This window comes from Rhinolophus sinicus, linkage group LG10, assembly GCF_036562045.2.
Source record: "Rhinolophus sinicus isolate RSC01 linkage group LG10, ASM3656204v1, whole genome shotgun sequence".
Taxonomy (NCBI): Eukaryota; Metazoa; Chordata; class Mammalia; order Chiroptera; family Rhinolophidae; genus Rhinolophus; species Rhinolophus sinicus.
The window spans coordinates 54,435,868-54,459,948 of record NC_133759.1 but is presented as its reverse complement, the minus strand read 5'-3'; the positions used below and the strand labels follow the sequence as shown (position 1 = coordinate 54,459,948).

At 39.4% G+C, this 24,081-nt stretch overlaps 1 protein-coding gene across 7 annotated transcripts in view; it reads left to right on the top strand.

Moving 5' to 3' along the window:
• FHIT (fragile histidine triad diadenosine triphosphatase) overlaps positions 1 to 24,081 on the top strand; it is a 1,368,446-nt gene that overhangs the window by 352,008 nt on the left and 992,357 nt on the right. For all 7 annotated transcript variants that reach the window (XM_019728377.2, XM_074313199.1, XM_019728375.2 and 4 more), the window contains one exon: positions 2,167 to 2,258. The gene's annotated coding sequence lies outside the window, so the exon portion shown is untranslated. The remainder of the gene's footprint in view (positions 1 to 2,166; positions 2,259 to 24,081) is intronic.

The window sequence follows — 24,081 nt, the reverse complement described above, 5'->3', positions numbered from 1 at the left end:
ACCAAGCATTCTCCTGCCTTGGACTTTTGCACTTCCTGTTCCCTCTGCCTGGAACTTTCTTCATCCAGAGCAATCTCTACGCCTCACTGAGCCCTCTCCTGAAATGTTACCCTCTCAGTGAGATCTCTATGCTTAAAATGCAACAATTTCCCCAAACTCGCTATATTAGTTTCCTAGGGCTGCCATAACAAAGTACTGCAAACTGGATGGCTTAAGACAGGGGTGTCAAAACTGCAGCCCGTGGGCCAACTGCGGTCCACAATCCATTGTTAATTGGCCCGCAGCAAATTCCAAAAATATATTTAGTTTACTTAAATAATCCAGGTGAGGCAATACGTACTTCACCTCGAGTGAGTGGCCCGGCTGTTTGTGTATTTTACCGCATATGGCCCTTGGTAAAAAACGTTGAAAAAAGTTGGGACACCCCTGGCTTAAGACAACAGAAATGCATTGTCTCACTGTTCTGGAGGCTACAAGTCTGAAATGTTAGTATCACCAGGGCTATGTGCCCTCTGAACCTGGAGGGGAGTCCTTCTTTGCCTCCTCCTGACTTCTGGTGGATGCCGTCAGTCCTTGGCGTTCCTCGGCTTGTAGCTGCATGACTCCAGTCTCTGCTTTCATCATCGCATGGCACTCTCCCTGTGTGTCTCTGTCTTCATGTGGCCATCGTCTTATAAGGACACCGGTCATATTGGAGTAGGAGCCCATTCTACTCCAGTATGACCTCACCTTAACTAACTATATCTGTTAGGATCCTATTTCTAAATAAGGTCACATTCTGAGGTACTGTGGTTAGGACTTCATCGTATCTTTTTTTGGGGGTGTGGGAAGGCCATAACTCATAACACTCATCATCCCCTTTCCCACCCTAGGTTTTGCCAGAGCGTGTGGCATTATTTAACCAACTGTGTATTTTGCATTTTTATTATGTCTGTTTTCTGTCTTCCCAACCAGAATGAAAGCATCACGAAGGCAGGATCAGGGCTATTATGTTTACTGCTGTAGAGAACAGTCCTGACACCTGAGTCGGAACGCAGTAAACATTTGCTGAATGAATGATTATGGGTGTTCAGTTACTGCACTGAGCAGGTCATGCAGCGTGATGTGAACCAAAACCCTTAGATAAAGAAAGACAATAATTACCTTTAAACAAAATCCTAGGAAATGAATAGGTGTTTATAATTATGATACTCGTATTTCAAAGAAGGTCAAGTGAAGGAAAAGCAGAGGCAGAGGTCAGAGCAGAGAGTTGCCGACCAGCTGGAGGCTTAGAGCGTTGTCACTGAGTGATTTGTGGGCAGTGAGGTCTCTCTGGCCTCCTTGTCACTTCCCTGCCTCGGAGTTATCCCGGGAAGTAAGGTGGGGCCCAGGGTTCTCGCTTTGCCTGAGCTCCTAACGTGTGCCAGGAACTGTGCTTGGTGCCTTATCCTCATTAAGAAAAAACATTCTCTTGATAGATACCCCTCAGATACTACTGTGCCCATTTGACAGAGGTGGAAGGTGAGGCTCAGTGCATTTGAGCAGCTCTGTAAGACACAGAGATAGTAAATGTGTTACTAGGATTCAAATTCAGGCCAGTTGGATGAGAAACCCATGTTCGTTCCGTTGTCAGATTCCTTCAGAGTCTTGTGGACACCAGGGTTTCAAAGAAAAGGAACTAAAGTGACCCACCAAATACTCTTCTGCCAGATGATTGGGCACAGACCACTGCAGAACCGGGGAAGTCCTCTTCCTACCAGACTTGTGGGTTGGCCTCATCTTTTTGCAAAACAGAAAGCTCCAATGCCAGGAAGGGTTTGCTCCTGAAGGGTGTCAGATAATATAGCCAGGACAGTCTGAGAGTAGGAATTAAAAGGTTAAAAATAATTGCAAAAGCCACAATTACTTTTGCACCACCCTAAAGAAGATGGAATGTCACGGCACCATCCTGCCACTTCCTTCATGTGATCTTGTCTGAGTCTCTTAAGCCCGGCTTGAGCCACAGTCTCTGGTGCAGAGTGATGATACTACCTGCAGAAATGAGACATGTACGTGTATTCTGTCCTCATAGCAGTGCCAGTGCAGTCATCTATCCTGGTATTCGTGATGAATGTCCGTAAGGAAGTTGTACCTGGAAGCCATGCAGATGACGGCCCAAATCACCGGAATTTCTTTTCCATGGTGTAGGTACCCAGAACCACCTGCCTGCCTGGACCCTCTGCAAGAGCTCTGTGCATCCTGCCACTGAGCACTCTCAGGAGGAAGCAGTCGTGGGAGAGGTAGAGTTGACTTAATTTTACATTTTTAAATAGAGTTTGTGATAACTAACCTACAACGCACATCCTACTAACAGCAGCAACGTTGCTATGTACATATAAAGTAGAACTTTTAAAATGGCGAAACTTCAGGGCTCGATTCCCTTCGAGAATTTACCCTCTCTCAACTTCTATTTGTAGCTGCCATTTTTAAATTGGGGTATAAATATTATGTCAGTTAAATAAAGCAGTGATGACTTCACTTTCTGAAGAAACCATTACCTTCCTTTCCACGAAGTGTAGCTTAACTGTTACCTGATTGACATGCTATTATATTATTCTCCCCCCCAAACAGTTACACATACTTAATCATTTTTAAGTGTAAAAAGTAAGGTTAAGCAGATACAAAGTCAAGTCATTATGCTTTGCATGGCTTTGAGAATGATTGTGCAATTGACATGACATTAGTAGCTGCAGGAAGATGTTTCTGATACAAAATGTATCTTAAAATGACATGGAATTGTTATTGGTCAGGATGAGTCCTAGTGGCATACGTTAAGACCAATGAAGGATACATCTGATAAAAAGACGTGAAGACAAGGCAAAAGAATCACTTGTCTTCATATGTCTTTGAATGGTTTCACTGGATAACTTGAGAATGCATTTCAAAAAATAGCAACAAAGTGAGAGAAATGAGCTCATGGTGTACAATTTCCCCAGCATGTTTGCAGTGGACTGTGTTCACTTAACCCCGCTCTAGAACGCACGTGTTTATTCTGCTTTTCTATCACCCCTTCTCGTCTTTACTCCCTCAACAATATTTCTCATTCTGAGGACTCAGCAAACAATTTAGCACATGGAATAAATGTAAGTATTGAATTGCCCTATTTGCCAGAACACAAAGATACTGTATTCCTTTTCTCGCTCCCAGTCAAGACCTAATCTCCTGTTTCCACTTTCCGTTGTCTGCCTACTGGCCTTTGGACCCTGCCTTCCTTCCTCTCTCTTTCCATACTCACTTGAAAACCACCGGTTTATGCAAAGTTTACGAAGTCTGGCAGGATTGCCCCTGAAATGTGTAAGACTGTGAGACATTGCTGCGTCTTCTCAAAGTACTCACCAAATGCAGGCATCTTCACTTCTTTATGTGCCCGGTGTCTCTCTGGTGAATTGCCTGCCTGTTACTCCAGAGAGTTTATCTGGAGAATAGAGAAAGTTTAAGGACAGTCAATAAATGAGGCGACATGAAGCGCTGGTATTATGTGCCTCTTTGCATGGAATTATTTGATCCTTGTGTTATTGTTCGGGTTAGTGTTTTTAAGCCCTGAAGCAAGGCTTTTGCTTTTCGCGGGCAAACTGTCCATATAAAAATACATCCGAAAGAGGGGCATTTTAATATCAGTAATGACTAGAAAGAGGAATTGTACAATATCACTTCAACTTTTACAATCCTCACGTGTTCCTCTGTTGTTTGAAAGACTTGTTTTCTCCGACAGGAAAGGGCCTGTGCTTTATGACTCCAGATATATACTCTGTGTAGTTTATCATCTGTAAGAAGACTGATTTGGATTTCTGCTATTTGCTGTGTGATCTCAATTAACTCACTTACCCTCTCAGCACTCTGACTTCACCTTTCATAAAATAAGGCTAATTATAAGAACTACCTCGTAGAATGGTTATGAAGGATTAAATGACAATTTGTATAAAATGATTAGAACCTCTCAAGAAATGGTAGCCATGAGGAGGATTATTATTAAAAGGAAATGTGCACTTACCAACTCGGTAATTTTTAAAACTCGGTGGTTTTTAAGAACACTGAATCTTCTATTTCTCTTAGGATGTTATCTATTGAAGTTCTCAATGAGGCAGGATATAGAGCTATCTGAGACCAAAACAAAGGTAAAATAAATAACATGACAAAGTACCATGTAGCTAATCTTCGGTAGTCATGATTCTATACAAACCTCATGGCTTTGAGGGTAAATGCTGCCGGTCTAAGGGCCAGCTCTGATGGGTGATGTATCATTTTCTGATTTAACTTTACGCTGTGCTTTCATTCCAAATCTTCTCGTGTGCTTGGCAAGATGATCAAGGAAGCACTGAGTCTGACTTATATTTCTACTTAAAACCCAAACCAAATATCGCTAGATGAGGTTATGGGTCGAGGTTAAGTATTTTGGGGAGAGGAACTAGGAAATGCAAAGGAATGTTTCCTAAATGTTTTGACTTGTTTCTACTAAGTAAGCTCTATTGAACCTGACATTCTCACAGATAACAGCTATAAAGGATGGTGGGAAATTACCTGAAGGTACCAGAGAGGAAAAATGAGCAGGCAGATTCTAGAGCAGAATTGAAATTCAAAACTTGGAAGCAGGAACCAATGTACAGTGAGTCCCCCATTTTACAAGTTTTAGACTAAAGGCTGGCTGCCGTTAGTTAATATGACTTGGGATGGCTAACTCCAGTAGAAAATGCACAGTCTTTTGGTTTGAAGACCCAAAGAACAGAATTCAGGGCAGCCACAGTCACTGGAAAATGAAGCTAGAATCCTGGAAAAGAGAGGGGCAGACAAGAGGAGCTGCCAATTCTGTGTATAAGCACTGCCCACATTTTTGACCGCTCCTTGAACCACCTGTGCATGGAGCAGACCCCAGCTAGCACAGTTAAAGATCAAAGAACTGAACTGAGAGTTGAGCTGCTACCCAAGAGATAGTTTTTGATTTCCTTGTAACCAAGTTAGTTCCCTGCTAAAACAAATAAATCAATTCTCTTCAAAGAACTCTAACAGGTGTCATTCACACCATAGTATTCATATTTACACATTCACGTGATACAACCCAAAATTATGTAACATGAGGAACCAAGAAAATGTAACGCCTTCTGATGTGAAAAGGCAATCATCTGAGACCAATTTGAAGATCACCCAAATGTGTGATTCGCAAAGATTTTAAAGCTATTATAACCATACTCAATGAAAGACAGGAAAATGCACTCACAATGAATAAAAACATAGTAAATAGAAACACACACACACACAAAAAAAAACCAAATGGAAGTTCTGGAACTGAAAAATACAATATTTGAAATAAAAATTCACCGAGTGGACTTAACATCAGTTAAAAGTAACAGAGGAAGGTGTCAGTGAACTTGGAGTTAGATCAATAGAAATTTTTTTTCTGAAGAAGAGAAAGAAAAAAAGATTTAAAATACTAAACAGAAAAAAAAAATGAACAGAGCCTCAGGGACCTGTGTGATAAAAATGAAAATGTATTAACATGTGTGTAATTAGAGTCTCAGAAGGAGAGCAGAAAGAGAATGGGACAGAAAACAATGTGAAGAAATAACGGCTAAAATTTTTCAAATTTGGTGAAATATATAAGTTTATAGATCAAGAAACTCAACAAACCCCAAACACGATACATTTGAAGAAAACCATGCCTAGACACAGCATATTTAAATTATTGCACACCACCAACAAAGAAGAAATCTTGATAGTATCCAGAGAAAAATGGCACATTACCTTCCAGGGAGCATTGCTTTAAATGAGCATTCACTTCTCAGCAGAAAGTACAGAGGCCAGAAAAAGTGAAACAATTTTTAAAGCACAGATTTTAAAAAACCTGTTAACCAGAAATCTATGTGTAGTGAAAATACCTTTTGCAAATGAAGGCAAATTAAAGACATTTTCAGATAAAACTAAGAAAATTCATTGTCAGTAGATCTACACCCCAAGAAATGCTAAAGGAAGTTGTTTAAGAGCAAGTGAGATAACATCAGCTGGAAGCTTACATCTTCAAGAAGGAATGAAGACTGTCACTTTTATTAGGGTACGGGGTGAGGATCTGCAGGTCCTGTTCCTGGACTCCCCTGAGGACAAATGAACTTTTTAATGGTGTATCTGGCTACATTTTGGATCCAGTCAATGGCTGTGAAACATGGGGAAGCTTGCTATTGTACAGAGAGATAGATCCATGGTTTGGGCCCTGTTTTCTGGGTACTCTATTGTATGAATTATGAACCTGAAAACTTCATGTGTGTGTTAGGTCTTGATAGATTTCTGTATTTTTGGTGTACATATTTACAGTAAGAATTTAGAGATTGTTGACAGCTTTCCCAGATGTCCATGTGTCCTGTGACATGAAAGAAGGGCAGCAAGTGTGGATTTTGGCTCTGTCTGCAACAGAATATTGTATCAGTGCATGGAGTTCAGAGGATAAGTGATTTCTAGGTGATGTTTAGGAGTCATGCATTTTAGTTTTACTACTTCTGATTAATAGAACTGCATTTATATCTTAAAAGAGGGTATCCAAACTGTGGCCCGCGGGCCAACTGCGGCCCACAATCCATTTTTAATTGGCCCGCAGCAAATTCCAAAAATATATTTAGTTTACTTAAATAAACCAGGTGAGGCAATACGTACTTCACCTCGAGTGAGTGGCCCGGCTGTTTGTGTATTTTACGGCATATGGCCCTTGGTAAAAACCGTTGAAAAAAGTTTGGACACCCCTGTCTTAAAGGGTCAATATTTCATACTTTTCAATGTTACTGTGTATCGAATACTATACTGAATGCTTTTGTAAATATTCTCTCTGCATCTTCACAACCATGTTAAGAAATAGATATTATCCCCGCTTTAGAAATAAGGACACGGAACCTTGCATATTTTCGCCTTTTAAATAGAAGGCTGATATGTTTGCTCCTCTCCATGACGTACAACCTAAGCAATAGTTTCACTTTTGTGGCTTCACTTTTGTGCTTGTGAGAACCACTATGTAATTTGCATAACATTTGTGAGGGTCCCTTGCCTGGACTCAGGTGACACGAATCCTGGTCATTGCTCCCTTAGTAGCTAGCTAAGAAATCTCTATTTCATTTGTGGTGGCTTATAGTCAATTTAAAATAAGATTAATAAAGTATACATAGAAAATCTGAAAACAAATTATCTTACCACTACTGCTAATAGAGATGCAAACACACACGGAGCACAAAAATTCACTGAGTTTTCCTGTAGACAAAGCAGAGGGAAACACAGGAAGTTTCATGTCAGAAATTTTCATAAGATCTCTACGATCCCTTCCTGCTTTTCAGATTTTATAAAAGTGGGATAACCAACCTCTCAGAATCTTGATAGGTTTAAATGAGACCACATTGGTGCATAAATGTTAGTGTTAATGTTTTCTTTCTGATATAATCCCAACAAAAGTACGTGGTAGAAATCTCAGGAGAATCAGACTTTGTTAAAACTCCCTACTCTGAACTTCTGTGGGTCAGCTTATTTAAGTACCGCTATGTTGTCAGCAACTGTGAGAAGCATTTTACAATCTGCTCCATGCAAAGTAGATCTTCGAGTCCACATTTTATCAATTAGGAAACAACTCCAGAGAAGTGTTGTCACTTGGCCAAGGCCATATAATGGTTTTAGTCAAAATTTGAACTGTTGTCTCTCTGTCGCCAAAACCCATGTTTTTTTCTAGCATGCTACACTGTTCTAAAATATTGAATACTTTAACAATTTTGTCATGCTTTCCAAGAATTATTCCTGTTAATAAAGCAGTGATTGTGAAGAATCGGCATATACTGGGTTAGAATTTGTGTAATGTAAAATCTCTCATGACTCAGAAGTCTCCACATAACCTCTGACAACATCAGAGAACCTTTAAATATCTATATTTTGTGTTCATGCTTTGTTTTTAAAAAGCAATTTCCTTGTCAAGACTTGAGGACTTGGAGAATGACAGAGAGTAAGGCCATCCCGGGACCATCAGTGACAGCTTTGCCAATACAGTTGGAATGTTCCTCAACTGGAAAGCTTATTTAATGAAAAGAGACCCAGAAAACCTTTTTACTAATGTGTGGTGCTCTCTTGTCAGTTTGAAATGAGCAAACTGTCAGCCTGCCGATTACCATGCCCACAGTATATGCTCATTAAATCATGCACTGCGGGTTTCTTCAGGTTGTCAAACTGCTTAATTGAAAAAATATCTAGTGTCATTCTTATGGGAAAGAGGCAGAAATCAAAGGGCTGGAGAGCTTACTCTTAATATTTTGGAGTTTGCTTTTAACTGCAGCCAGAAATTGTTTCATTTTACAGTTTTGATTAAGGAGCCATTCTGCATCTTTTTTAGTTTTGTTTATACCTCAAACACTGTAATTATAATGGAGTTGCTTTTATAATAGAGCTACTAAATCATCCTGCCAACAGATGAAAACCAAAGGGAAGGGCTCAGTTTTTTGTGCTGTAACTATGAGGCCCATTTGGGTGTGTTGGGGCTGAGACAAACTGGGAATAAAGGATCAGAATGAGTTTTAGTTTTGCTAAATCTCTGCTGCAGTGTTTTCATTTTAGGCAGTTTAAGCCTTATCACCTTTCTGAGAACTATCATCCTTAGGCTGTTTGACTTGATTTATTTATATGGTAGCCTTAAAAAATACCAATGTCCAAACTCCACCCCAGACCAAATAAATCAGAATCTTTGGGGGTAACTGTTTTACAAGCTAATTGATTCTAATATGAGCCAGGGTTGAGAGAGACTGGCCTGAGTTGACTCAGGTTTTCCAGGATTTCAAGGCAAGACTAATTCAGCAGCTGTTATCATCAGCCGTACCCCATCAACCAATGTTTCCTGAAGAGTTATAAGTCCTTTAGGGTTCCAGATGGTTAGAATTCTGCTTTCTGCGCTCCACATACATCTATTAAATGAGATTCTTTGGAGATGGGGGCCCATGAGTCTCTATTTTTAACTAGAGCTCTAGGTAATTCTTATGCACTAAGGTTTGAAAATTTGCTTAAAAAGCAAAATGATCTTTGTAAGTGAAGTGAATTTAAGAGAAAAGTGCACAAATCAGTAAAATCAGAGCAGGCTTTTTATTTTTTTAATAGTAGGGATTTTGGTACATTCATTTGTGCTAACTGGGATCACACATGATTATAATAGCATCAGCTTTTTGGTGGGGGGTGGGGAACCCTTCATGCACATACTGTCTAGTACCATACGAGACCCAGGAATGCATATATATTTCATAGCTTCTTTAACTTTTAGATACTCCCGTCTAATGACTAGGGCCAATGTGTTTTTCAAGGGCCTTGAAAAATATTGAGAACTAAAAGAGAAAGAAATTATTTTGGTTTCAATGTATGGAGAAATTATAGAATCAGAGAACACTTAGATATTTAGTGAAATGTCAACAAATGGAACATTATGCTTTTCTATTAATGACTAAATTTAGCAATTATAAAAAGTCAACATTTAGAGACATTTTATGAGTTAACTTTTCTCATTTATTACGAATTTCTTAAAATGCACGTGATTGCTGAAAAATTTTAGCCAATTTTAAAATTAAACCAAATTCTATGTAACCAAATAATTTCAAATGTAAAAGTACAAAAATATTTTCAACGATCTCACCTCCGATGGTTGTTTAGTATCATTTATCTGATATAACATGGAGTTGAGTCTCCCAAATAAAATGTGCCTTAGAACTAGGAAGGTCATTTATATATATATATATATATATATATATATATATATATATATATACACATTTAGCAATTATAAAAAGTCAACATTTAGAGAAACTTTATAGACATTTATATATATATATATATATATATATATATATATATATATATATATATATATATCTCACAGTATATACTTTAAAATTAAAGGATGTCTTGTTTTCTTAGGCTATCAAAATATGCCTAAACAAAAGTTCCAAACACTCCATTAAGCTAAACTTAACATTATTGCTAACCTTCCCTCCTCTTAAAAAAAAAAAGTCAAAAAGGTAGAAGAAAAAGAATTAGTATTTTTAGCTATATATCGCACCACCTTTAAAAGTACATCACATAAAATTTGGGACTGTTAATGAGCATCAGATGAGACTGACAAGGCAAATTATACACTATGCTTCTTACTCAGAAAATTACACCGAAGAAATTGCAATAATAGTGAAACAACACATGCTGAAATGAAAGACAGAGAAGTAGATATTACTGGAAATTTGGAGGTCAGCTGATAACTAGAACTAAATATATCTTTTTTAAATTCTCCATGCTATATTCATACTTTGGATTTGATTGCATATAAGGTTCCCAGTTTCAGGATTCTTCTGATCCCTAGATTACGATTCCTGCTACTAGCATTTTACTTAAGGTACATCCCCTTTACTTTAGTACCCCTCTCCCATTTTTGGTAAAACTTACCACAGCTATTTTATTTATTTGTTGGTTTAGTGTCCTTTTTGACTGTCTAGAATGTGATCCCCATGAAAGCATGAATTATGGCTGCACTTACCATGATCATCAGATCAATCATGGGGAAGAAAGGATGACAATTGATCACTTTGTCCTTGGCAGAAATGATCAGTCGGGAGTATCACCCTATTAAGAACAGTGTTACAAATACTTAACTGGTCAGGAAATATTTTAGAACATGTTTTTTAAATGTAGGATTCTATAACTCTAAGTCAGTAATAAATGAGTGATGGGAGACAAGCAACATTCAAGTTTCACCTAGACTTCCCTTACCTCCCCCAGTACCCAAAACACCCCCCAAAAAAATAAAAAAAAAATAAAATCAATTCCCTAAAATAAGCTTTTCTATAAATACTAAGACTTATAGATGAATAAAATGGTTAATTGTTCACTTGAAAATAACTGCTTTATACTTTCGGAGAGACGCCTGAAAATTTCTTGGCAATACTTCAACTGATTAGTAATTTAGAATGATGATTGACTGGAGAATGGAAGTAGAGCTAATAGCATCTCGTTTTCCTCTTTATTATTTCAGACAAATTGGAAAGTCACGGTGGAGGTGTGGGATGTTTCTGGGTCAACTGGCTCGAAGCTTTGGATTAACAATGGGGGGACACATTTGATCTTTCTAAGGTGTTGACCTCAGCCCTCATGGAGCTGGATGACTTTGTGATGCGTTGTTTCTGAGGCTTAGCACTGCTCGTAGGGTCCTAACAAAGTCTGTGTGAACTACAGGAAACTCGTACTGTGACTCTGCTGTGTGCCACATCACATTAGACACCGGTGCAGATAAGACAGTGGATCCAACACAATGCTACCCTTAAGTCGTTAAAAAATCTGGCAAGAGAAACAGGTATGCCTATAAATCATTATTCTACAGGTAAAAAGTGCTAAGTGTCTGAAGAGAGGGATATGAAGATATTCCATGTGAGCTCCTAGCTAATGGATTAAAGTGAAGGAAATGCCTGATTGGGAATTAGTGATTTAAAGCAGTGGAACAAGGCAAACCATTTAATCGAAATGGCATATGCTGGTAATAGCAATTAGAATTAGAAAACGGCTAAGAAAGGAATGCTAGCATGAGAACCTGGCTGTAATTTCCAGGACGACATCAAGCTCCAGGTCTGTACTCAGAATGGTAGGACTCAGACACATTATCTGTTAGGACTAAAGTGAGCCTCGTTCTGGGGAGCACACAGGGGTTTAGCTGCTCATGTCTGCTTGTTCTTGAGAGGTTGTGGCTTTAACAGGAGCCAGTGTTATCGTGGCTACTGCTGGAGATGCTGATGTTTTTCTACTTCTCAGGGAGGGATGGCCGAGCACCCTAACTGAAATTCATACATTCTAAAAAGAGGTTTTTCATCTAAATAAAATGGTTGTGTGTTTCGTGTCCGATCTGCTTCCACTGGCTGAATTTTTCCTAATATAATCCGGGTCTGAAAGCCAGGACTCACCTCAAGGAGTAAAGGATTAGACATGCTTTCCTCCCCCAACCCCCTTCTCCTGTGGACTTAAGTAACTTCCTGAATGTTTATGTTTTGAGTATTCGTATATGTCATATGGACTGAATTTTGTCCCTCCAAAATTCATATGTTGAAACCTAATTGAATGAGGGCATAAGGGTGGAGCCCTAAGCCAATAAGACTGGTTCCTTATAAACAGAGGAAGAGATGGGATGCACGTATACAAAGGAAAGCCCATGTGCACAGCTAGAATGGGGCTTTCTGAAAGCCAAGGACAGAGAGAGATCTCAGGGGAACCAAATCTGCTGACATTTTGATGTTGGACTTTCAACCCTTAGAACTGTTGAGAATAGTTGCTGTTGTTTACAGTCTGTGGTATTTTGTTATGGCGGCCCTAGAGGACTAAAAGTTATTGACAAATCCCCCTGGTGAGTTTGAATTGTGAGCCTAAGTCAATGGCAAGTTAAGTTGAACTCTTAATTTGGGCCAAAGAAACTATGAATGTCCTTGAGAAATTATTCTCCTGTCCTTCTCATTAAGTGGTGGCCAGCATAACCATAGTATAAAGCTACTCATTTATGCAGAGCAGTTTTTTTCACTCAGCCATCTACTCATGCAGCACATATTCCCTGAGTTCCTACTATGTGCCAGTTACTCACAGATTATGCTCTGAAGGAGCTGTCTGTCTAGAAGAGGAGATATAGCAGGCACATAAAATACTGTCATTTGTTTATGGAAATGCCAGTGGTGTGCCAAGGGGAAAGGGATTCATTGCAACTAGAACAGCAGGGAAGATACCTGGCAGAGGTGGCAGTGAAGGATGGGGTTAGGTCATGCAGGGTCGGGCATTGGGGGAAGGAGAGTTCAAGAGGGGAAGCACTAATGAGCAAAGGCTTAGAGGTAGAAACCCTGGGAAGGTTAATGGGGAGATGTGCAGTTTGACTGAAATGGAGAGTATACAAAGGGAAATTTCACTTCAAAAAGCTGAGCTATTTCCAACTCAAAGGGCTTCTTTCATAAGAGTGGTGATACCTGAGTACTATTTTATGTGCGTCATTGCATTTACTCATCCGTAATCATAAGCCTACAAGGTAGGTGCTAATATTATCCCAATTTATAAATGGGGAAACTGAGGCATGGGTAGATTAAATTACTTGCCCATCACTAATAAATGGTGGGTCTGGGATTTGAACCTTGGCATCCTGGCTCCAGAGCCCTTGCTTATAGAAACGACGCCTGAGCATCTAAACTGAAGTATGAATGGAAGGACTGGGTGTTAATAGATTTGCAAATGGGGCTAGGAGCAGAGCTTGGAGACAGTGGGCAACTTGTCCTATTTCCTTGAGCAAAGAGGAGGGCAGAGGCTCTGCCTCCCACAGCCATGAGGGGGATCGCTGTGCCCTTGCCACTTTCCTCTAAGTTATCCATGTTTGCAGCCATTTGTGGAGATAAATCGTCGGTACAGGGAAACAAAAGTGTTTTTCAGGCGTTTTGCTGTCATGGTTAGCCTAGGACAGGGTTATGAAAGGATCTTTTCTGCATCCGCTGCCTTCCGGGGTTACATTCTTAGTGAATCTACTGCCTCAAAATGGAGCTTGTTAGTTGCGTGTCATCCCAGGGTAGCAATTAGTTGCATGTGTTTGGTTGGGTGCCAGCCCCTGCAGCGCCAAACCTCAGTGGGGGAGCCACTGTTTGTCATGAATTAGTCTTTAAATAAAAGCAAGTTTTTAAAATGGAGCATGCTAATTTGCGTTTTGCTAACCCTCTCTAAAGAAGGCTTGGCCTGTTAGGTGCCAGCTGGCTTCGTTGGCATTCAGCGAGAAACTGGGTCCCTACCAAAAATCACATTCCTCCCCCTCCCCTACCCCTTTGAGAGCAAAATGGCAGCAAGAAGCTGGTTGGCACTGAGAAACAAGGTGAAACAAGGGGCAGGGACCACACAGTCTTCGGGTGATTAAAGTGACTTGAACTGCCTTGGTTTTCCCACTTCTCTCACCACCTTAGAAAGGAAAGTCCACCCCTACTTTCCCCACTCACACTGTCCTCAGCCACCCATTCAGTGACTTTCAACATAAAAGGCTTCCTCATCCAGTTGCTTATACACTGCACCTTTTATACCCTTCCAAGTCATACTTAAGGGATTATCACTGCAGCTTTTAACTCCCCCTAGAAAGAGCTGAATGAGCATGAATAGGGCGGAAGTATCGTCAGTGAGAAAATGTCCCCCACCCCAGAATGCTCACAAAACTCCTAATCATGGTGGAAGACTGCCATCCTGTTTTTGGCGGTGGCTGGCTACACACGCGCTAATTAACAATTACTGTACATATAGGCGATCATTGCAGGAGTCATGTCGCACACACAACTCGTGGTAATAGAATGCCGTGCACAAATGGGTCCTGGTTTCCTTCTCGTTAAGAGCCATCCTGCTGGTCAAGGTTTTGACTCTTGAAACTCAGTATTTTACCCAATAAGAGCTAATTGGAAGATTTGTTTTCTTACATTTTCTGGGTGGATAATCCAATCATGAGTATTGACAACAGTGACGTAATCAACAGTGAAAACAGGAACTGTGCTGTAACTTATTTATTTGTTTATTTATTTCGGTTTTGTTTTGCAAACAGCCCTTTGTCTTCAAATAGAATTGCTCAGTATTGGGACAGGAGCCTCCTAGACAGACAAGACAGAAAAGGAATTTAAATAAGCTTTATGTTTGTTCTGAAGATCCAGGAAAGATGGAAGCTTTTTCTCATACAAATGTATTTTTGCAGCAAATTGCTGAGAAATGCGAGTCGTCCTGGTTACTAATGTAGTGTACATTAAATTTCCTGGAGTGAGTTTTTTCTTTTTTTTTTTTTAACCTGTTTATTTGATGCTGGTATCTCTGTTCCTCTGAATGCAGCATCTTAGGTTCACAAATAAACTGACACCCCGTTCTGAAGAGACTCAGCCTGAAAGCTTTCCTGACTGGCCAACAAATGGTTTTTGTTTTCAAATGTTGAAGCAAAATTGACAATGAAGAACACTTTGAATACTTAGTACTGTACGTAGTTTTAAGGGGGATTTTATTTTTTCAAGATAATGCATTTTGCAGTTTCTTTAAATGTTCATTTAATATTTGGGGTCTCGGCAGCACAATGTGTTGCTTTTAAGAGTAAGAGCTGATAATGAGCCCGTGGAACCTTCAGTTTATGATGTATCTGACCGCATTGTGGTGGGTCTGATATGGGACCCATGTAGCTGTCTGCAAGCCGAAAATAAACCAGCTGGAATTTGTTCTGGAATCATTCAGAGGACACCTTCCTAGGAATGGCCCATGGCTTGATCCAGTATCTGGTAAACTAATGTATTGCATTTTTATCCGCAAGTCAGCACAAATCATTACTGATTCCAGCAGCATTTGTGATCTTCTCTTGTCTAGAATATACCAATTACCATGAAATTATTTCTATTAGCGACAAGATTGAATGAGAGTAACCTGACTATAACTTGTTGGCAGAGATTCTTTCATAATGACAATAATGAACTGTGCATTTGTGTCCTTTCTGGGCTCTGTTACACAGGAGGTCTGGTATTATACATTTCTAACCCGCACGCACAGTACTTCTTAATGATTGTGTGAATTGAAGGAAATGTGCTACTTGCAGATTTGTTTCAGAGTGAGAACCTCTCATTTTTGTTTCATTTGTTGGGGGAAGGAGGCCCTGTTTGCCATTAAAAAAGGTGTTTATGATCATCACCAATATTTACAGCCCATTAGAATTCATCTTTGCTTTCATTATGGACAATAATTGAATTTTTAATGAAACATTACACGTGTAATTATCACCAATGAATGTTATAATACCATCAATGCCAGTGACCCTCAGAAAAATACAGCGAACCTGATACTGCCATGGGATTGATAAATTAATTATCATTTTGCTTTTACCTAATATTGATCTGAAAATGCATATCAGGCAGATAGTCCAAAATATTTAAGAGGATCAGTGGAAAGGATGGCTATAGCTCTGTGAGAATTCTTGGTAGGACATTTACACAAGACTAGGACAGAATTAGACATATTCCCCAAAGATCTAGGGAAACTAATTAATGTATTGAACACTTCTTTGGCCCACTTCATATCCTCTGGTCTCATGTTTTACTTGGGCCACTGCTGTGGAACCAGCTTAGGGCAGGTGTGACCCTAAACCTCTTGCTAAGATGCATTTTCTGCCCTAGAGCTTCTCTGACACCTTGGTGTGGGATTGGAAGCCTGAAAGTTCAAGAGAGTTCTAAACCATGGATTAACCCCTGACTAGTGGGGCATAGAAACTGGTGAATAAGTGCTGTCTTCATCCATGTCTTGTTCAAATGATTCTGAAGCATGTTCTATATAATACATCTGAAGCACATAAGGTTCCTCAGAGAGTTCCAGCAAGATTGAGCCCCAGTTGCCCACAGTGGTGATCAGCTTGAGAATACATCCTTATATTGGATTTCCCTCCATAGAGTTAGCTATTGGTGCCTCACCAAGATCACACCCATGCCCCAGCTGCTGAGTGTTGGATGTTAAGGTCTCACAGATGAACAGTTACCAAGAGAATTACTCTCCACTGAAGGGTGCCGCCTTCCCCAGAAATGCGTGCGAGATTCCCCTTCTCTTTTTTTATTTAACATATTATCTTCTTTTTCTATTCATGCTGTTTATTTTTACTTGGTAAATTACACCTTCCAAATAAAAGACGCAACTTAAATTTCCTTCCTTTCACAGATGTTTCCATATCCTTTAATTTCTTTTTTCTCTTTTTAAATATTTTTTTCAATTACAGTTGACATACAATACTATATTAGTTTTTAGCATACAACATTGTGATTAGATATTTATATAACTCATGAATCTAGTAACCATCTGACACCATACATAATTATTATTCACTATATTCCTTATACTATACTTTACATCCCTGTGACTATTTTGTAGCTATCAATTGGTCCTTCTTCATCCTTTCCCCTTTTTCACCCACACCATAACCACCACCACCCTGCTGACAACCACCAATATGTTCTCTGTATCTATGAGTTTTCTGTTTTGTTTGTTTATTTTGTTCTTTAGATTCCACATATAAGTGAAATCAAATGACATTTGTCTTTCTCTGATTGACTTACTCCACTCAGCACAAAACCCTCTAGGTCCATCCATGTTGTTCAGATGGCAAGATTTCATTCTTTTTTATAGAAGTAATATTCCATATTATATATGTACTGCCTCTTCTTTATCCATTGATGGACACCCAGGTCACCTCCACATCTTGGCCATTGTAAATAATGCTGCAATGAACATGTGGATGCACATGTCCCTTCAAAGTAGTGTTTTGGGTTTCTTCAGATAAATACCCATAAATAGCATTACTGGGTGTTTCTCTCTTGTTTTAAAGTCTATTTTGTCTGGTATAAGTATTGCTACTTCAGATTTTTAAAAATTCCATTATCATAAAATATCTTTCTCCATCCTTTTACTTTCAGTCTCTGTGTGTCTTTTGATCTGAATTGGGTCTCTTGTAGACAGCATATGTAAGGGTCTTGTTTTCTTATCCATTGAGCCACGCTATCTCTTGATTGGAGCATTTAATCCATTTACCTGTAAAGTAATTATTGATACATATGTAGTTATTGCCATTTTATTATTTATCTTTTTCATCTTTTTAAATTTAAATTAAATTTTTTTTCATCTTTAAGAAGTCCCTCTAAGATTCCTTGTAATTCTAGTTTGGTGTTGTTGAACTTTTTTAGCTTTTTCTTATCTGGGAAGCTCTTGATCTGTTCTTCAATTCTAAATGACAGCTTTGCTGGGTATAATAATCTTGGTTATATGCTCATAAGTCCTTGCTTTTCATCACTTTGAATATTTCATGCCAATCCCTTCTGGCCTGCAAAGTTTCTGTTGAGAAGTCAGCTGACAGTCTTATAGGAGCTCTCTTGTAGATAACGAACTGCTTTTCTCTTGCTGCTTTTAAGATTCTCTCTTTGTCTTTAAACTTTGGCATTTTAATTATGATGTGTCTTGTGTGCCTCTTTGGGTTCATCTTGTTTGGGACTCTGCGTTTCAGGGCTTCTATGTCTATTTGTTTTGCTAGGTTAGGGAAGTTCCCAGTCATTATTTCTTCAAATAGGTTTTCAATTCCTTGCTCTCTCTCTCTTCTCCTTCTGGTACCCTTACGACGTGAATGTTGGTACATTTGATGTTGTCCCAGAGGCCCCTTAAAGTATCCTCATTTTTTTTTCTTTTCTTTTCTTTTCTTTTCTTTGTGTGTGTGTGTGTGTGTGTGTGTGTGTGTGTGTGTGTGTGTGGATTTGTTCTTCCTTTTGTTGTTCTGATTGGGTATTTTCTGCTATCTTAACTTCTACATTGCTGATTCAGTCCTCTGCTTCATCTAATCTGTTGATTCCCTATAATGTATTTTTCATTTCAGTTATTGTATTCTTTATTTCTGACTGGTTCTTTTTTATATTTTCTGTCTCCATTTTTATGTTTCCTATCTTTTTGTTGAAGTTGTCACTGATATCATTGCTCATCCTTATAACCAGTGTTTTGAACTTTGCATCTGGTAGATTGCTTGTCTCCATTGTGCTTAGATCTTTTTTTGGAGATTTGTTTCTGTTCTTTTATTTGGGACATATTTTTTCGTCTCCCCATTTTGGCTGCCTCCCTGTGTTTGTTCTATGTATTAGGTAGAGCTGCTTTGTCTCCTGGTCTTTGTAGAGTTGCCGTATGTAGTAGGTGTCCTGTGGGGCTCAGTGGTGAGGTCTCCCTGGTCAACTGAGCTGAGTGCTCCAGGTGGGTTTGTGTGCCCTCCTATTGTAGTTGAGCTTTGGTTCCTGTTTGCATGTCAGTGGGAGGGAATGAGCCTCAGGCTCATTGGTTGTGAGGACTGGCCATGGCTACAGTGGAAGAGCTTTGTTCAGAGGCTGACCCTACAAAGCAGGATTTGCTTTAGCAGGGCTCTGGTGCCTGCCCAGTCTGCACTTTGGACGTGTTGTCAACAGAAGTAGCTGGGTGGTGCTCTGGCTCTGTCCAGGTGCAGCTGCAGCCTGTGCCCTGCCTGAGGCGACAAGGCATGAGACATAAAGCACTCCACAGATTGCAGCCACCCATGCTTGAGAGGCCAAAGCATGAACTGAGGCTGACTCTCATTAGTGCCAGGCTTGGGGCTGCTCTGCAAGAAGTACAGGGCACACTGACGGCAGATGCTGCTTGTTTGGGATTTGTGAACTTTTGAGAGATTTTAGGAAAGTCTGCAGCATGAGCTGCAGTCCATTTGTATGGAAAAGCCACTGGAAGCAGCTTCAATTTGGGTGGGACAAGGTCTCAGGGAATCACCAGGGCAGGGCACAAAGTGCTAACCAGGTTGATGGAGATGCAGATATGGTGCCCGCTTGCATCTGCATACCGGGAGAGGGGAGGGGGAGGGTTCAACAAAGAAATAATGGGTTCTGCCAGCACTCTGTCTGTGAGAAAGGTGTTCCTCCAAACGTTGCCCTAAAGCAAGAGAATTCAGTTCTTCCCTTATGTCCCTGGCACCTTTTGAGCTGCTACCCCAGCACTGGAGCTCAGAGAGAGTGAGTCTGTCAGTAAGTCCTTGTGTGGGCTCTTGAAGAGGAATGCCTGGGACTCCAGCTGCCCTCTCTCTGTCTCATTCATCCACATTCTCCACTGGCTTTCACAGCTGGAAGTTTTGGGGACGTCTTAGCATTGAAACCCTGGGCTGGGGAGCCTGGTATGGGACTGGGACTGCCCGCTCCTCAAGAGTGTCCTCCACAGCCAAGATATTTCTCTTGAGTTTTAACCACCACATGTTGGTGTGGCACCAGGCCATTCTGTGTCTCTGCCACTCCTATCAGTCTCAAGGTGGCTTCTTCTTTATGTCCTTAGTTGTAGCTAGACTTTAGGCGATTCTCAATGATGGTTGTTCTGTGGTTTACTTGTAATTTTGATGTAGTTGTGAGAGGAGGCAAGCACAGTGTTTACCTACTCCATCGTCTTGATCAGAGCTAAGATTCCCCTTTTCTTGACCAAAGGCAATCCATGGTCAATGACTGACTGAAGCCCCTCAAGGTGGGAAGACGCTATGGTGCCATTCATATTCCAGAGCTCCTCAGGTTGAGACTAGACTTCACCTGAAGACACAGATTTTCCTGGCTTTTTCTCTGGCCCATCCTGCGCCCTCATTACTTCACAGCTTTCTCCTGAGGGTACTCCTTCAGTCAGTTACCTGCAGAAGAATGCCCATCATATGCTCTATCTCTAGAATGTCTGATTTAAGACACCCTCTTCTCTCTCTCTCTCTCTCTCTCTCTCTCTCTCTCTCTCTCTCTCTTTCTCTCTCTCCCCCTCCCTCTCCCTCCCTTCCTCTCCCTCTCTTTCTCTCCTTCTACTTCTCCCTCTCCCTTTTCCTAGTCCTATAATCTAGTGTTGTTTCCCAAAATAAAATCCCTGCTTGTAAGCCTTGCCTTAAGCTCTGCTTTCCAGGGTCAGGTGTTGGAGTTGGGAGGGGAACCCAGCCCACTGCAATGAATGATATTGCTATGTTTTGAGGCTCCACGCTGTGCTGCCCACTGGATTAGGTGCATGTGGTCCCTGCTAAGTGCCTTGTTGAGGGAACTTAGATTTAGAAAGAATTAGGTACCAAAAGATTATACAAAAGCAAATGATTCAGTCAATAAATATCGAGGCTGAGAGACCTATTATATGGGCCTAAAAGAGGTATCAAAGACTTTATAGAGGAAATGTACTTGAATTCATGAGAGAAATATTTGGAAGGCAAAGAGAGGTGGTGGAAGGAAATTCAGCTTGGAGAATCAGCAGGAATAAAGGCTCTGAGTGCTCTTAAAAATCGTTAGGTCAAGGGACCCTGATGTTGCCACCTCTGTGGGAACATAGGCTTCATGCTGAAGGGGTTGGATATGACCAGAATGTGCTTTCATTCATTTATTCCACAAATATCATTTCATGAACTACTGCTTCCAGGCATTATGGTGGGCATTGGAAGTGATAAAATAGAAATTGTCCTTGCTCTCAAAGGACCTGCAGGATAATAAATATACAAGTAAACAGATAAACACATACAATTCAGGGTTTTTTTTGTCCTAAGTCTGTGAAGGAAATGAAGAGGATGCAGTGACAGAAAATAACAAGGGTCATATATGTTAGATCACATAGACTGAGAAGTCTTCTCTGAGAAGATGATGCTTAAGCAAAGCTCTAAAGGATGGAAAGAAGTCAGCTCTGTGGAGGGGGCAAGGAGGAGCAAGCCAGCCAGAGTGATGGCATATGCAAAAGTCTTGTGGCAAGAGGTATATAGAAGACCAGTGTGACTATATAGTAGTGGGTGAGGAAGGGAGTGCACAAGATAAAGTTGAAAGGTAGGAATGGGCCGGATTTTAAAGGGCATTGAATGGTATTTTATCCTGAATATAATATAATATTGTATCTTGAATGGAATGGAATGGAAAGCAATTGACGGGCTTTGAGGGCAGAAGTGATAGTTTCCAATTTATGTATCTAAAATATTACTCTGTTGTGTAGAAAATAGGTTGTGGAGGAGGGACAAGAATAAATGTTGGGGAAGACAATAAAAAGGCTATTGCAATAGTCCATGTGAAAAATGATGATCGACTGACTGGTCTAGAGCAGGGTCAATGGATGTGAGCTAGAATTTACTAGAATGTAATTCAAAACAGCAGGGACTTAATTTCTTCATCACTGTTGTATCCAGACCTACACCTGAGGTTTGTGGGGCCCAGGACAAGAGTACAAATGGAACACACAGTGTAACATATAGATGATGTATTACAGAATTGTACACTTTAAACCTATGTAATTTTACTAACCATTGTTACCCCAATAAATTTTAATTTTAAAAGAGTGCAAATGGAAGACACATACCATGTCTAAATATTTAAAATTTATAAACCCAGCTAATAAGCTGTTAACGAAATGTTTTTTTTCTTATCCTTCTACCCTGACAATATAACTTTTAACAACAAAATAAAAAAGTATAGGTAAAGCTGTAATATTTATATGAATTAAAATTGGCAAAATATCAAAGACAACTGAAATGGTTATTATGGCACATGTTCTGTTACTAGCCTGATGATATTTGGATGAGTTTTTTAAAAGATAGAAATAATTCATAAATTATTACATATTTATTCCAAATAAGTTATTTTGTTAATCTTCATTCCAGTAAAATAGTTATGGTATTATAATCAACTTTAAAAAACACACACAAAAAGCGTAATATATTTGTATCGACAGTAATGAGCTAATGTAAGGGTGTGCATCTAAGGCCTGTGGGTCAAATCTAGCCACATTCATCCCCTCAAACATTATCTGCAGTTACTTTTGTGCTACAAAGACAGAGGTGAGCAGTGACAACAGCCCAAAATGTTTACTATCTGGTCCTTTACAGAAAAAGGACCCCCAATCTAAAGAATTAAAAACTAAACTGCATTTGTATTCACAGTATGTTAAATTTGAATATATTTTCATTCAACATTTATTTTATAAAAACTAGGAAAGTTAAAATTATTTTTGAATGTTTCCAAAAATGTTATATTTTTTATAAAATATTCAGAATTACTTATTAGGATTAAAAGGCAAAATGCAGAATATAGGAACTAATATACAATTTTTAACTCAATTTAAATATGCTGGATTAAAATATTTTTCATTTTTTGATTTTTTCATTTTTTCATAATTTTAATTAAATCTTATCAAACATTTTAATAAAAATAAAATGATTTCCAGTTTTGTGTTCAATGTCTATCTAGTTGCCAATGTAAAGAATTTCATGCAGGTTATGTTGTGACCCATATGTATTCAAATTTTAGGCGAGTGTGCATTACTAAATATTGCAAAATGTGCCTAAGCCACTATGTGTGACAGTTGTAAATGCTATTGGATTTTGTGAGACTTCTGAAACTATAAAGTGGCACGAGAAGATTCTGATGAAAGAAAATAGATGTACAGCACTACGGGGAACGGAGATTTTTTTATGCACTCATGCTGTCTGACCAATTAATTTGTCTTTCTCTCATTTAAGCCCTTCCACTACTCACACCACAGAGCAATGTGCATCTCTGCTGTCTGCAGTTTTGCAGTTGCACTGCCCACGACCCACAACTCTGGCTGACATTGACTCTGTCAGCTTTTCTTCAGTGGCATTGAGCAAGAGCGGTAGAGACGCATTTTCCCAGGGCATAGGTGACATTAGGCCCGAGAAGCATTTTCCCAGGGCATAGGTGACATTAGGACCGAGAATAGAAGTTCCTGGTTGTGTTGTGCAAGAGCCACACACCAAATCCCAGGCAACAGAGGCCCTGATTTGTTTTCTGAACATTTTGGGGGGGATATGTTTGTGACTGGAGTACCCTTTAAAGTGTGGGTTCAGGGCATATCAAATGATAGAGTAACACAATATATAATATGCAAACGATAGAAACTCAAGGAGAAGTAAACGTAATAATAGAGGATTTTAACCTCTGACTCAAGTGGATTTTCAACCACTTGAAAATCAAGTAGGTAAAAAATAATGTGAACAAAATAATTGATAAAGATGAACTAGGTAAGATTATCTAAATTTAGAACCTAATAATAGAGAACTATATCTTCTTTTCATGGGTGTTTGGAAAATTTGCAATACATGTCCTTTATAGGTTTCAGAGAAATTACAGGAACTTTCAAGGAGGTTGAAATATTAAAATCCCCATCACCTGATTACAATGCAATAAACTAGAAATTCATTATCAAATCTTACATTCCGGACATTTTAAAATACTTTGGTAAGCAACTCTTAGTTCAAAGAAATGTTGAAAAATATCTAGAGATGCTATTGATAATGAAAATATAACACGTGAATTTAATGGGCTGTATGTAAAGCTGTGCTTAGAAGAAAACGTATAGCCTTAAACACCTGAATAACAACAACAAAAATAACAAAAATAAAGTGTCTTAGTCCATTCAGGCTTCTATAACAAAGTCCTATGGACTGAGTGGCATAAACAGCAAATATTTATTTCTGATAGTTCTAGAGGCTGGGACGTCCAAGTTCAAAGTACTGGCAGATTCAGCATCTGGTGAGGACTT